Genomic DNA, 12,039 nt, shown 5'->3' with positions numbered 1-12,039 from the left:
GTACTGTCCTCATGCTAGACCTGCTTCTGCTCATTGTTTATATTATAGACTTAGATAGCATAGTGGTTAATAAGTTTATAATGCTTGTAAAGGGCGTATCTGTTCTTAAGCAGAATCAATCAAAATGTAGAAACATAGAAATGTAGAAATCCTTATGTAGAAATACAGGCTGAAAAATATCTATATATGTAGCTATAATCTCACGGTTACTATAAGTCACTAACTAAATCTGGATAAGTATATAATGATCTTACAAAAAAAGGAAAATAATAATCTACGATCTCTGAAATAAAATCTTATATGTAATAAGCAGCAGATAATGCTTGGCACTAAACAGGATTCTGCTGAATGTTATGTCTGATTTTAGATGCTATGAGAAATGGAGAAAGTCCATTTGACAGCACCAAGAATGATAGAATTTTAGAGGAAGAAAGCAACACCAGAAAACCCCAAACCAAAAAAAACAAATGCCAACAAAATCTGAGAGGAATACTAAGAGGAATAGGACAGTTATATAAAAATAAAAATTGACATGAGATCTAACAACTTTCTTCTACTAACATGACATACTTGCCCTATTTTTACACTTTTGCATTCTTTTCCTACACAATAACTTCTGGTTACCATAAAAAATGAGCCAGGTGGTACTTAAGCCTAACACAGTATTCTTATATAAAAGAGGTAGTAGTTATCCAGACATAAGGATCAAATTGGCCTCAATTCTAGGGTCAGTTCTGTACAATATATTTATCAATTATCTGGGTGCAGGAGTTGATTGCACCGTTAGGAAGTTTGCTGATGATATCAAACTGGGAGGTGCCGTTGACTCTCTTGAGGGACAGGAGGCCTTGCACAGGGACCTAGACAGATTGGAGCATGGGACAATCATCAATGGGATGAGATTTAACAAGTCCAAATGCCGGATTCTGTACCTAGGACAGAGTAATGCTGGACACAAGTACAAACTGGGAGAGGAGTGGCTGGAGAGCAGCCCTGCAGAAAGGCATCTGGGGGTGCTGGTCGGCAGCAGGCTCAGTACGAGTCAGCCGTGTGCCGGGGCAGCCAAGAGGGCAACCCGCACCCTGGGGGGCATCAAACCCAGCGTGACCAGCTGCTCAAAAGAGGGGATTATCCCGCTGTATTCAGCCTTGGTGCAGCCTCATCCCGAGTACTGTGTGCGGTTCTGGGCCCCACAGTTTAAGAAGGATGTTAAAAGTCCTTGAATGCATCCAGAGGAGGCAACAAAGGTGGTGAAAGGGCTGGAAGGAATGTCCTGTGAGGAGCGGCTGAGAACTTTGGGTTTGTCTAGTTTGGAGAGAAGGAGGCTGAGGGGTGACCTCATTGCTTTGTACAGCTTCCTGAGGAGGGGACGTGGAGAGGGAGGTGCTGAGCTCTTCTCCCTGGGATCCAGTGATAGGATTCATGGGAATGGTTCAAAGCTGAGCCAGGGGAGGTTCAGACTGGACATTAGGAAGCATTTCTCTACCGAGAGGGTGGTCAAACCCTGGAACAGCTTTCCTAGAGAGGTGGTTGATGCCCCAAGCCTGTCAGTGTTTAAGAGGCATTTGGACAATGCCCTTGATAACAAGTTTTAACTTTTGATAGACTTATGCCTTACAGTTTTGTATAGGACTTAGCAGTTTGACACACCACTAATCATGCTAATTATCATGCTAATTCACTTATATTGCTTCTGGATCAGACAATCAAATCAGATTTGTATCAAATCAGCTTGATGCACAAGCAGAGACATACATGCACTCCCAGTTCATATGAACTGGTCTTTTGATAGACTTACACAGCATTTAGTGTAACTTCTCCTCATTCATTGCAGTATGTCATTAATGCTTTCACTCAAACATAACAGTAGTGCTTGTTAATAAATATATACGTATTAAATGAAAATATATTTACATATTAAATGTAAATATAAATGTTATCTACTAATTTACTGTTAGTAAAAATATGCAGAAGGGGAAAGGATAAATGGGTGAATATTTGTGTTATCTAAAGCAAGTAACAGCTTTGACAATGTCTGTCAAAGTGACTGGACAAATAGAAGTGGCTGTATAGAGTAAAGCAGTTGATGGTGAAGACCTGATGTCAATACTATATACATTTAAGGGTATTCTTTTTTTTTTTTGCTTTAGGCAAGGTACAATCTGGTACATGCACTGAACACCCATTTGTAGCTGAAGTGCCCCTGAATTGCACCTTCCAGTTTACTGAAAGGAATTCAGTTCATGCCCTCCGAGACTGCTCCACAATCTGGACTAAAGCACAGTAACTGAAGACAAATGGGAGATTCACTTAAAAGACACAGTCTGGATGCTAACTAAAATTGTATTTTATAGTCATTTTGATCTGCATTCCTTGTCTATGTTCTTTGTAAAGGAATCCTGGCCACAATTTACATAATAAGCCTCACCATATGTGTATAATGCAGCCAGATTGCTAGCCTCACTTTGCAGTGCTTCCATTGCAGTCACTCTTTTTCCTTTGTTCTTTACTAATCAGGTTTTGGGTTTGGTGTCTGTCTTTTACTGGCTGAGTTTTAGCTGGGTTTTTTGCCATTACCTGCATGACAGAAAGCTAACGAATCTTGTATCTATACTGTGATAAAAAGTGACCACAGCTAAACAATGAAATGAATCCTTCACTGGCTTGTGTAGTATTAGTGGTTTTGAATCACTCCAGTAACCAGTTTATAAACCAAACATCTATACCTGTTATAGATGGCATTTATATACATCAGTTTTTACCAAAATAAGTCAATATATATTCCTTTTTCACTTTGCAATGTGCGGATGAGAGTTGATTTAGTCTTTTCTAGATGAAGGCTCAATATGCTACCAGTAACAGTAAATATTTAAGAAATTTAAAAGTGAGTGGTATAGACATGTTATATTAAAAGAAGGAACAAGTTTGCATGTTTAGTCATGCATGCATGCTACTGATATTACCCTTGAGAGCTCAGAGATACAAACATAAAAATCTCAAAGAAACTTTCCAAAAAGTGCAAAACCAGAAAATATGAGGAAGAAGAAATTTCAGTTACTCATTAAGAGTGGGAATGAACTCCAGATTCATCATCTAAATGTAGGTGTATATACATGAACTAGGTATCTAAGAGCTCATTATACTCAGTGCAGTAGAAAACAGTAGGTGGATTCTGGAGAGCTATTTAACGCACCCTGAAATACATATGCACCTTTGGTGAGCTATATGGCTCTCTTTGTAGCCACTTGCATTTAGGTGAATAGAGTTGATACGCCACATTAATGGAAGTTTTGTTTGTGTAAGACTGCTTACTATATAAATTAGGGATTAGATTTTGGTTTTCCACATCATATTCTATTTGGAGGGTGACTCTTACACTGATACCACAGCTTTTAATCTCAATTAATTCAGATTCAGTGGGTCATATCCCGCTGGGTATGACCAATTTCTTGAGAGTTTAAAAGGATTCCATGTAACTCCTGGGAATTTAAAAATGTTACTTTTTTTTTTTTCATTTGTCCTTTTTACTTTATCTTCATGCAGTTTTAAGACAGTAAAATATAGTATCAAGGAGAGCATCTAGGACTAGGGAAACCCAAGCTAAAGTCTAGCATTAAATGTAAATAACATTTTAATGGTTCCTGTTAATTTATTTCCAAATGTAAGCCTGTTCACAGTCAGCTGATCACAGTAGAGGTGATGCAGTACTCTTGACTTAGTGGCCTACGAATTAAGTCTTCAGCCATCTTTTTTGTCCTGGGGTTGGTCATAGACTGTTGATTTACAATATTCTGAGGAGGAAAACAAATATAATTCTGACTAACACTGTAAACAATGGCAGAACATGTAACAAAAATATCCATGACATACGTCAGGAATGCTGCCCTGAACAGCATATCTTTAAAGAAATTTTGTGTAGAATATTATCTCATCTGGACTTTAGGGAAAGGAGTTAGTAAGAGATTAGATTACATGCCAAATTATTCAAAATATTGTTCAAGTTCTGGAATGCTGTGTGCATTGAAATATATACACAATAAAGATAGATATGTATATATACTTATGACATTTACATACCTGCTTAGTCATTTAAAAATACTAATTATAAATTACATAGCACAACGTAGTTCAAAACACCCACTTATGAGTATATTTGCACATAATCAAAGGTAGGTAATAATATATTAAAATTTAAATATGAAGGTCAGAATCACAAAAATGGACATTTCATTCTCAGATTTTTCTCTAGTTAAAGAAATATGGAGAAAAGAATTCCAGAATTTTTCCCAGACTTATTGTAAGCAATCAAATTTGTTTGAATGGAGTACATCTATCTGCAGCTGATGAAAGAATATAGCAGTAATTCTTTTCTTCTCCTTGGACCAAGTCATATAAGCCATCTGATGACAAAATATTTTTTTTTCTTTTAGTTGAAAAGGAAAGAGAATTTCACACATTCATTCTTATTTTTTTTAGAAATAAATTTGAGCTTCACTGATAAAAGGTGTGATATTGACAAATTTTAAACTTTACGTGATTTAAATCACATGCTTTGCATACAAGGAAATCGAGGCAGTATGTACTACATAGAGTTGCATGCAGTATAAAGAAACATACATGCTCTATGACAGTAAATATTTTGTTGTCACTTTTAAAATTTTGATCTGCCAGATACTGTGGCAAATAAGATACGTCATGAATACCTACATTACAGAGGCAATGATGCCAGAAGCAGAAGAAAGCAGTACATCTGCTTGAGTCTGATAGCGAAATCCTCAGTTTTAGTATATATTTTTTTCTTTCCAAGCTGTATCTTTAAAAAATAAGGGATATTTTTATTTGTTTGTTTTTCCTCTCTATTTGCATTCTGGTGGGGTTTATACTGAAGTAAACCTGAATTATTATAGAGCAATAAGACACTATTTTTACCAGGATTTGTTAATTGAAGTTAGAAAAATATAAAAAACAGAGTATGCCCAACAATTTATACTACAAAACTCCTTTTTTTATGTGGTTACAGTTTTATGACATTTCAAGAATTCAGGATGAAATTTTCAGCGGCAGGTCCTTGCTCTTTTTTCATTGTTACTTTTCTTTCAATAATTTTTAACAACATGGGAAAAAAAAAAGCCTACAGAAAACATATTTTTATGCAAACACATGCACAAATGCCTTTTCTGAAATTAGTAGAATAAACTCTGAATACTCCATGTATCACCCATGCTGTTTGGTTGCAGTTAATTTAGTAATATATCTATAAATCTGTGAAGAAAATGTATTATTCCATCTCCCAGAAAAATCCCATGTTAGGCATCTAAGACTTCACTTAAACTGAGCATTTCAAATTCTTTGGATATTTTTGATCTCTCAGTGATTTATTTCATAATTTTAAAGTTATTTGACTGAAGACTTACTATTACATGACTTTATTATGAAAATAATATAATTAAAAAACTTAAGAAGAAATTAATTCTGAGTAATGTGTACCCATAAATACTAGACCACACTTTAAACAATAAGGAAAGTAAACCACTGAAATCCTAATCCATTCTGTGTACGGTATAACTAAAGATTGCCTTATATGGTACATTTGTGAGTTGAATTATCGTTGTCTAGACCATCTTCATTTTGGAATTTTCTAACTTTGGATTCCTTGAAATTGCAAACTCATTAATAATCTTTAGACACGATTTGTGTGAGACTTTAGTATGATACTATCTAAAAACACAGAATCACAGAACGGTTGAGTTTGGAAGAGATTTCTGGAGGTCATCTGGTCCAATCCCTCTGCTCATGCAGAGTCAGCTAGAGCTGATCGCCCAAGGCCATGTCCACAAGGCTTTTGAATATCTCCAAGGATGGAGATACCTCTCAGGGTAACCTCTGCCAGTGCCTGGTCATCCTCACAGAGAAAAAGTGTTTCCTGATGTTCAGAGGGAACCTCCTGTGTTTCAGTTTGTGCCTGTTGCCTCATCCTGCCACTGGGAACCACTGAAACGAGCCTGTCCCTGTCTTCTTTGCACCCTCCCTTCGGATATTTATATGCATAGATACTATTAACATCTTCATTAAAGACTTATACAGTGGGATTGAGTGACCCTCAGCAAATTTGCAGATGACACCAAGCTGAGTGGTGCGGTTGATTCGCTAGAGGGAAGGGATGCCATCCAGAGGGAACTTGACAGCCTTGAGGAGTGGGCCCATGTGAACCTCACGAAGTTCAACAAGGCCAAGTGCAAGGTCCTGCACATGGGTCAGGGCAATCCCCCATATCAATACAGGCTGGGGGATGAAGGGATTGAGAGCAGTCCTGCAGAGACGGACTGGGGGATAGTGGGGGATGAAAAATTGGGCATGAAACAGCAATATGTGCTTGCAGCACAGAAAGCCAGGTGATTCTCCCCCTCTACTCAGCTCTCGTGAGACCCCACCTGCAGTACTGCATCCAGCTCTGGAGTCCTCAGCACAAGAAGGACATGGACCTGTTGGAGCAGGTCCAGAGGAGGGCTGTGAAAATGGTAAGAAGGCTGGAACACCTCTCTTCTGAAGAAAAGCTAAGAGAGTGGGGATTGTTCAGTCTAGAGAAGAGAAGGCTCCAGGGAGACCTCATTGTGGCCTTTCAGTATATAAAAACTTATGAGAAAGATGGAGAGAGCTTTTTTACCAGGGCCTGTAGTGACAGGACAAGGGGCAACAGTTTTAAACTGAAAGAAGGTAGATTTAGATTGGGCATAAGGTAGACATTTTTTTAAGATGAGGATAGTGAGACACTGGAACAGGTTGCCTAGAGAATTGTGGATGCCCCATCCCTGGAAGTGTTGAAGGTCAGGTTGGATGGGGCTTTGAGCAATTTGATCCAGTGAAAGATGTCCCTGCCCATAGCAGGGGGGTTGGACTAGATGATCTTTAAGGTCCCTTCTAACCCAAACCATTCTATGATTCTATGAATATCATTACCTTAATTTCAGTGACCACATGGAATCTGTGCTAGCATTTTCAGCTCTTACATCTGACAATCTGCTATGATTGTCAGATTCTTACAGAACTTTACTACGTGTTCACTGGCATTTCAGTGATGTATTGGAATAAAACCTTTAACTTTACCAAGTGTTCACTGGCATTTCAGTGATATATTGGAATAAAGGCTTTATTTACCACTTTAAAGACCATCTAGTACTTCCATTTAGTCCCTGCTGTCTGTAACAAGTACCATTGTGGTAACCAAAACAGAAGTCAGTATATCACTTTTTTTCTTTGATAAGAGCCACTTTAAAAGCAGAAATATGAGGCCTTTATTTCTATTGATGTTGTATTTCTGAAATAATTTTTGTTCCTGTTTTATTGCTATCTGCTTTCCAAATGTAGTTTGACAATTTGCTAGTTGTGGTAATTTGATATTTGAATTACTTTCATGTAAGACCTTGTTGTCATATAAATTAAGCAATGAAGGAGAAGCACCACAAAAAAAGAAAAAAAGAAAAAAGACATATTGGTGACCAGAGTCATGAATGAAGGTTCCAAGTAAAACTTCTGAAGTGCTGATTTTCTGAAAACCACTGTTTGATCACATTATAAAGGACAAACAGTAACAGTTTAATAGGGATGTTGGAGGGAGCATCTCTGTTTTTTCTTTTGTCTGAGCGAAGTGTCTGGACTGTGGCTTTTGAAAGAATCAGAATTAAAGCTTATTTACTGTCACTTTTTGCAATACCAAAGAAAGCCACACAAACTCACAAACTATGATCAGTACTAATACAAAAAAAGATCCTTCAGCTACCTCTGTTGAAGACATCCATTGAAAGTAAAGTGACCTGGTCAAGTCAGAAATATGGAGAAGTCAAACGGTGGCATAAAAGCCAGAAAAGTGCAAGCTAACTGAAATTTTCGCATCTAGGAGAAAACAATTCTAAAATAGAGCAATTCTGTAAGACAGAAAACAGCTATAAAATGGGAAAGAAATGCTCAGAAGGCAATAATATTGAAAGGGATTGAAGGGTCAAAGATCTCTAATATCAAGCACCCCTATTAATGGCAAGAACAGTGTCTTATTTGCAAGACAGTGAAAAAATATAGCTATAGATTTGTGCATTGGTTTCAGTTTAGGTTTGAATCTTCCTCTCTATGGACTAATTTTTCAACATTTGTTAAGAAACAGCATTCTTCCTGAAAGAAATTCTTAAATAGATCTTGCAATGCAATCTTCAGCCCCATTTTTTATTGGCTATAGTTAGTGACTACGGCTTCAGTGGCAATGGCTCCCCTGGTCTGGGGAGGTAAGACTGCAGGATACAACAGGGTCTGTTCCTGCACTGGCATATCTCAGTCCCAAGCAGTGTTTATTTCATGAGAGAAGAAAAGTGGTTCCAGTCTAAGGCTAACACTTCTTAGAAGCATCAGAATTGTTTGGATATGTGCATTAGTTTTTTCTTAATAGTCTTGCAAGTGCATGTCATACTTTTTTTTTTTTAATGAGGCAGTATCTGAAATTAACAGGCCTTATCAAAGTCCCTTTGGCTTTTGAAAGTGGGGAAAAAATAGGAAACACAATATTATTAGTCACCAGTAAATAAATAAATAAATAAATGAAACAGAGATGTCGGTTAAATATTACATGACTGCCTTTGTCACAACCACATGCTCTATAATGAAGCAAACATCGAGGAGCAATGTTATTTTCCTCCCTCTGTTACTTTGGCTTTTTTCCTAAATTTTTTCTTTCATTCATTTTTCTTTGAGGCCATTCTCTTTGCCTCTTGGGCTCTATCCCTTTTTTTTTTCCAGACTTTCATCTTCCCTACAAACCTACCATCTCATATTCTTTTATGTATATACACATACAGAATATTCTCATATTCTTTTGTATAGATAGACACATACAGATAAATAAAACCCAGAACTCCCTCCATAGTCTTGTTCTCTTTTCATAAATTGTAAGACCAAGAGTAAGAGGAGAGGACATGGCTGTTCAGGGTTGTAATATCAGTACTCTTCCCTGTTCCATGGTACAGGAGGGGTCACAAAGGGTCAAGTGACTCAGGGTCAGCCTAGCTTTGCCTTATTTCTGATCTGTGACCAGTACTGCCAGACTTAGGGGAAGCATGTAAAAACCAGGACATGTACTAGATAACTCTCATGCTGACAGTTTTTTTCCTGATTTATTTTTCTAGCAATGACAGTTCAGATGAAAAGATTACTTCTAGACACACATTATTCTGAACATTTCTGGAGCCAAGAAAAAATGAAAACACAAAATATTTACTAAGAAGAGCAAGACAGACAAGTGTCGTCAGAATACAAGAGAGAGAGGCCCATTGGGTATCTGATGCAGTTATCTAAGACATACACAAAGTAAAACTGCAGAATTCTTTGTGGTTTTTTTTTTCCACACAAGGTTCCTTTGTTGCACGATGGCATCTCTACACCTTTTTTTTCTTGCCTCCTAAAGTCAAGGACAGTTTACTTTAATCACCTTTTGATAACAAGATTGATGCTTCAAGGTCAGAGCAGACTATTGTGATGATCTTTCCTGATCTCCTGAATAAAACAAACCATAGAAATTCATCCAGTGGTGCTTGTGTCAAGTCTGTAACTTCTTTGTGAGACACAGCATGCCTTTGAGATAAATCTCCACATTTGATTTAAAGACTTCAGTTGAAGAAGCACGCGCTGTCTCTCTAAGTAATGCCATCTCCTTACCTTCCTCTGTATGCTTTCAGTTTCCTGCTACTAAATCTTACTAAACATTTGTCTGCCAGATCATTTGGTATTAAAGGATGTGTATTTGTAGATCATGACAATTCAACTCTTAACCTTCTCATTGACAAACTAAACAAAGAGCTTTTTTCTTTAGTCTCTTTCTTGGTAATTTCAAAGAAGTTTGGGGATTTTTTCCAGAATAAGACAGATAAATGAATAATCAGTGTGACAATCTGCACTTGTCAATAAGCAAGCAAGTCCATTTCCTAAACCTATTAAATACTCTGGTTGCTTTATATCCTACTTTATAAAAAAGTCTTTACTAAGCTGTTGTGCAGAAAAATGTCATCAGGGGACAGCAATGGCACCTTTTAAAGTATGTTAGCATAGAAGACAGAGTATTCCATTCATGTGTAAAGGAACAATTAGAATGTGAGAACTACTGCTACTACTGAATCAAACTGAAAAACATAAATATTTAAGGAAAGAAAGATGCTAAGAAGAGAGTAAATGTTTCATGGGGAATAGTGAGGAATAAGTTAAAAATCACTGCATTACTAATTACTTAATAAAAAAAAGTGCTCTGAATGAGCAGGTAATATCAGGTATACCGATAAAACTTGGAGATTTATTGGTATGACTGTTTTTAAATTAAAGGTAGACAACAAGAGAAGAGTAAACCTTCTGGTTGTTTCCTTAATTTGGCTGCTAGCCTTTGCATCCATGGTACTGAGCTTCTATTCGCTTGTTTCATTTACACTGATGTGAATCTGTGTAAAAGTAGCCATGCCTGAAATCATTTTTTAGTAGATAATTTTGTATCTGAGCAGTGACTGGCAAGTACACCTGGATTCTTTTCTGCTGCTAAACAGCACATTCATCACACAATTATATCCGTCTTTATTTGGTGGTGTCTACAGGATGAGCAGATGTGGGTAAGGTTTGCCTATACTTTGTGTTGGACAGATATCTCAAATTCTTATAATAGTGCTAGAAATTTTAGAAATGCCCCAGCCTATTTTTGGCTGAGACCAACAAACCCTGCAGAGAGGCATGGGAACAGTATTTTATTTTATCATAGCTATGATTTCAGCTATAAAAAATAACAGTTCTCTTACTCCCAAATTTGGACTTTTCATCCTACTCAAACAAAAACTAAATTATCTTTAAAAGCACAAAAAATAGTGCATAATTAACTATGTCAGTTTAACTTTATATCCTTAAAAAAGTCCCTGTCCTAGAACTTAATTGCCCTCATTCTAACATTAGATAATACAAATCACCACTGAACATCCACCAATGTGATAAAAACTTTGCTACGTATCTATACTTTTGTTTCTCCAGCACAAAAACATGAATTCAGATGAGGTCTGACTTTTTCGGCTGATGTATATAGTGATAACTTTCTAAATTCTAATAACTATGAGAAATAGCAGAAAACTGATTTTTAAGTACATCTTAAAATTGCCACCTTGTTTAGCAACTGCTTATATTTTTCAATTCAGAGCTTATCAATGACAATAACAAGGAACAGAGCTCCAGTCACCTCTCTTGAAAATCATTTAAAAGGCTAGGTTGTGAGAAGTGTTAAAGGACCTCACATAAGAAGGACTCCATAAACCTTCTTCTGTTATTCAGTGATAGAAGTGCTTCAAACAGCAATCTTCTTTCTCATCCTCCTTCTTTCCTCTTCACTTTTTGCCTACTGAGTAATTAAGGAGGAGGTAAGGAACAGTATTAATCACTTCACCTCTCACAGCAGTTTGCAAAACATGACTAAAACTGTGAGAAAAAAATACCTTTTTTTCATGGTAATGGCAGATTACATGCGGAGGAGGCATGAAAGAGACATATTCTGCTTCTCTGGCTTGGAACTTCTACTGAGCCCTGCACGGCAATGGCAAGGCAGTTACTAGATAAGGGTACCAATCCTAGATTTGTGAGTTAGGCCTGGTTTATGGGTCTTTGATCAGAGAGTTATACTACATCAACAGGACCATACCTTGGGGGTTGTTGCTGACTATTTTGATAATCAAATTATGTATCTAAAACATGACTTATAAATGAACACTTATGACCCTTTTTTTCCCCAAAATACAATCCTGTTGTGTTAAAAATAAAGAAAATATATTTTAATCTATTTATATGTAGAATTTGTGGCTTCATATCATACAAATCTATTTAGTAGGTTTTTTGTTACTATGCTTGTTTTTAACTAAGTAACTAAATACAGTTGCACCCAAAGTCTATTCACAAAAGCCTATTCATTTTTATAAGTAGAACTTGAGGCTTCATATCATACAAACCTATTTAGTAGTCTTTTACCCAAAGAGTATTCAGAAA

The sequence above is a fragment of the Harpia harpyja genome, chromosome 22, assembly GCF_026419915.1.
Source record: "Harpia harpyja isolate bHarHar1 chromosome 22, bHarHar1 primary haplotype, whole genome shotgun sequence".
NCBI classification, from domain to species: Eukaryota; Metazoa; Chordata; class Aves; order Accipitriformes; family Accipitridae; genus Harpia; species Harpia harpyja.
This window is presented reverse-complemented; position numbering follows the sequence as displayed.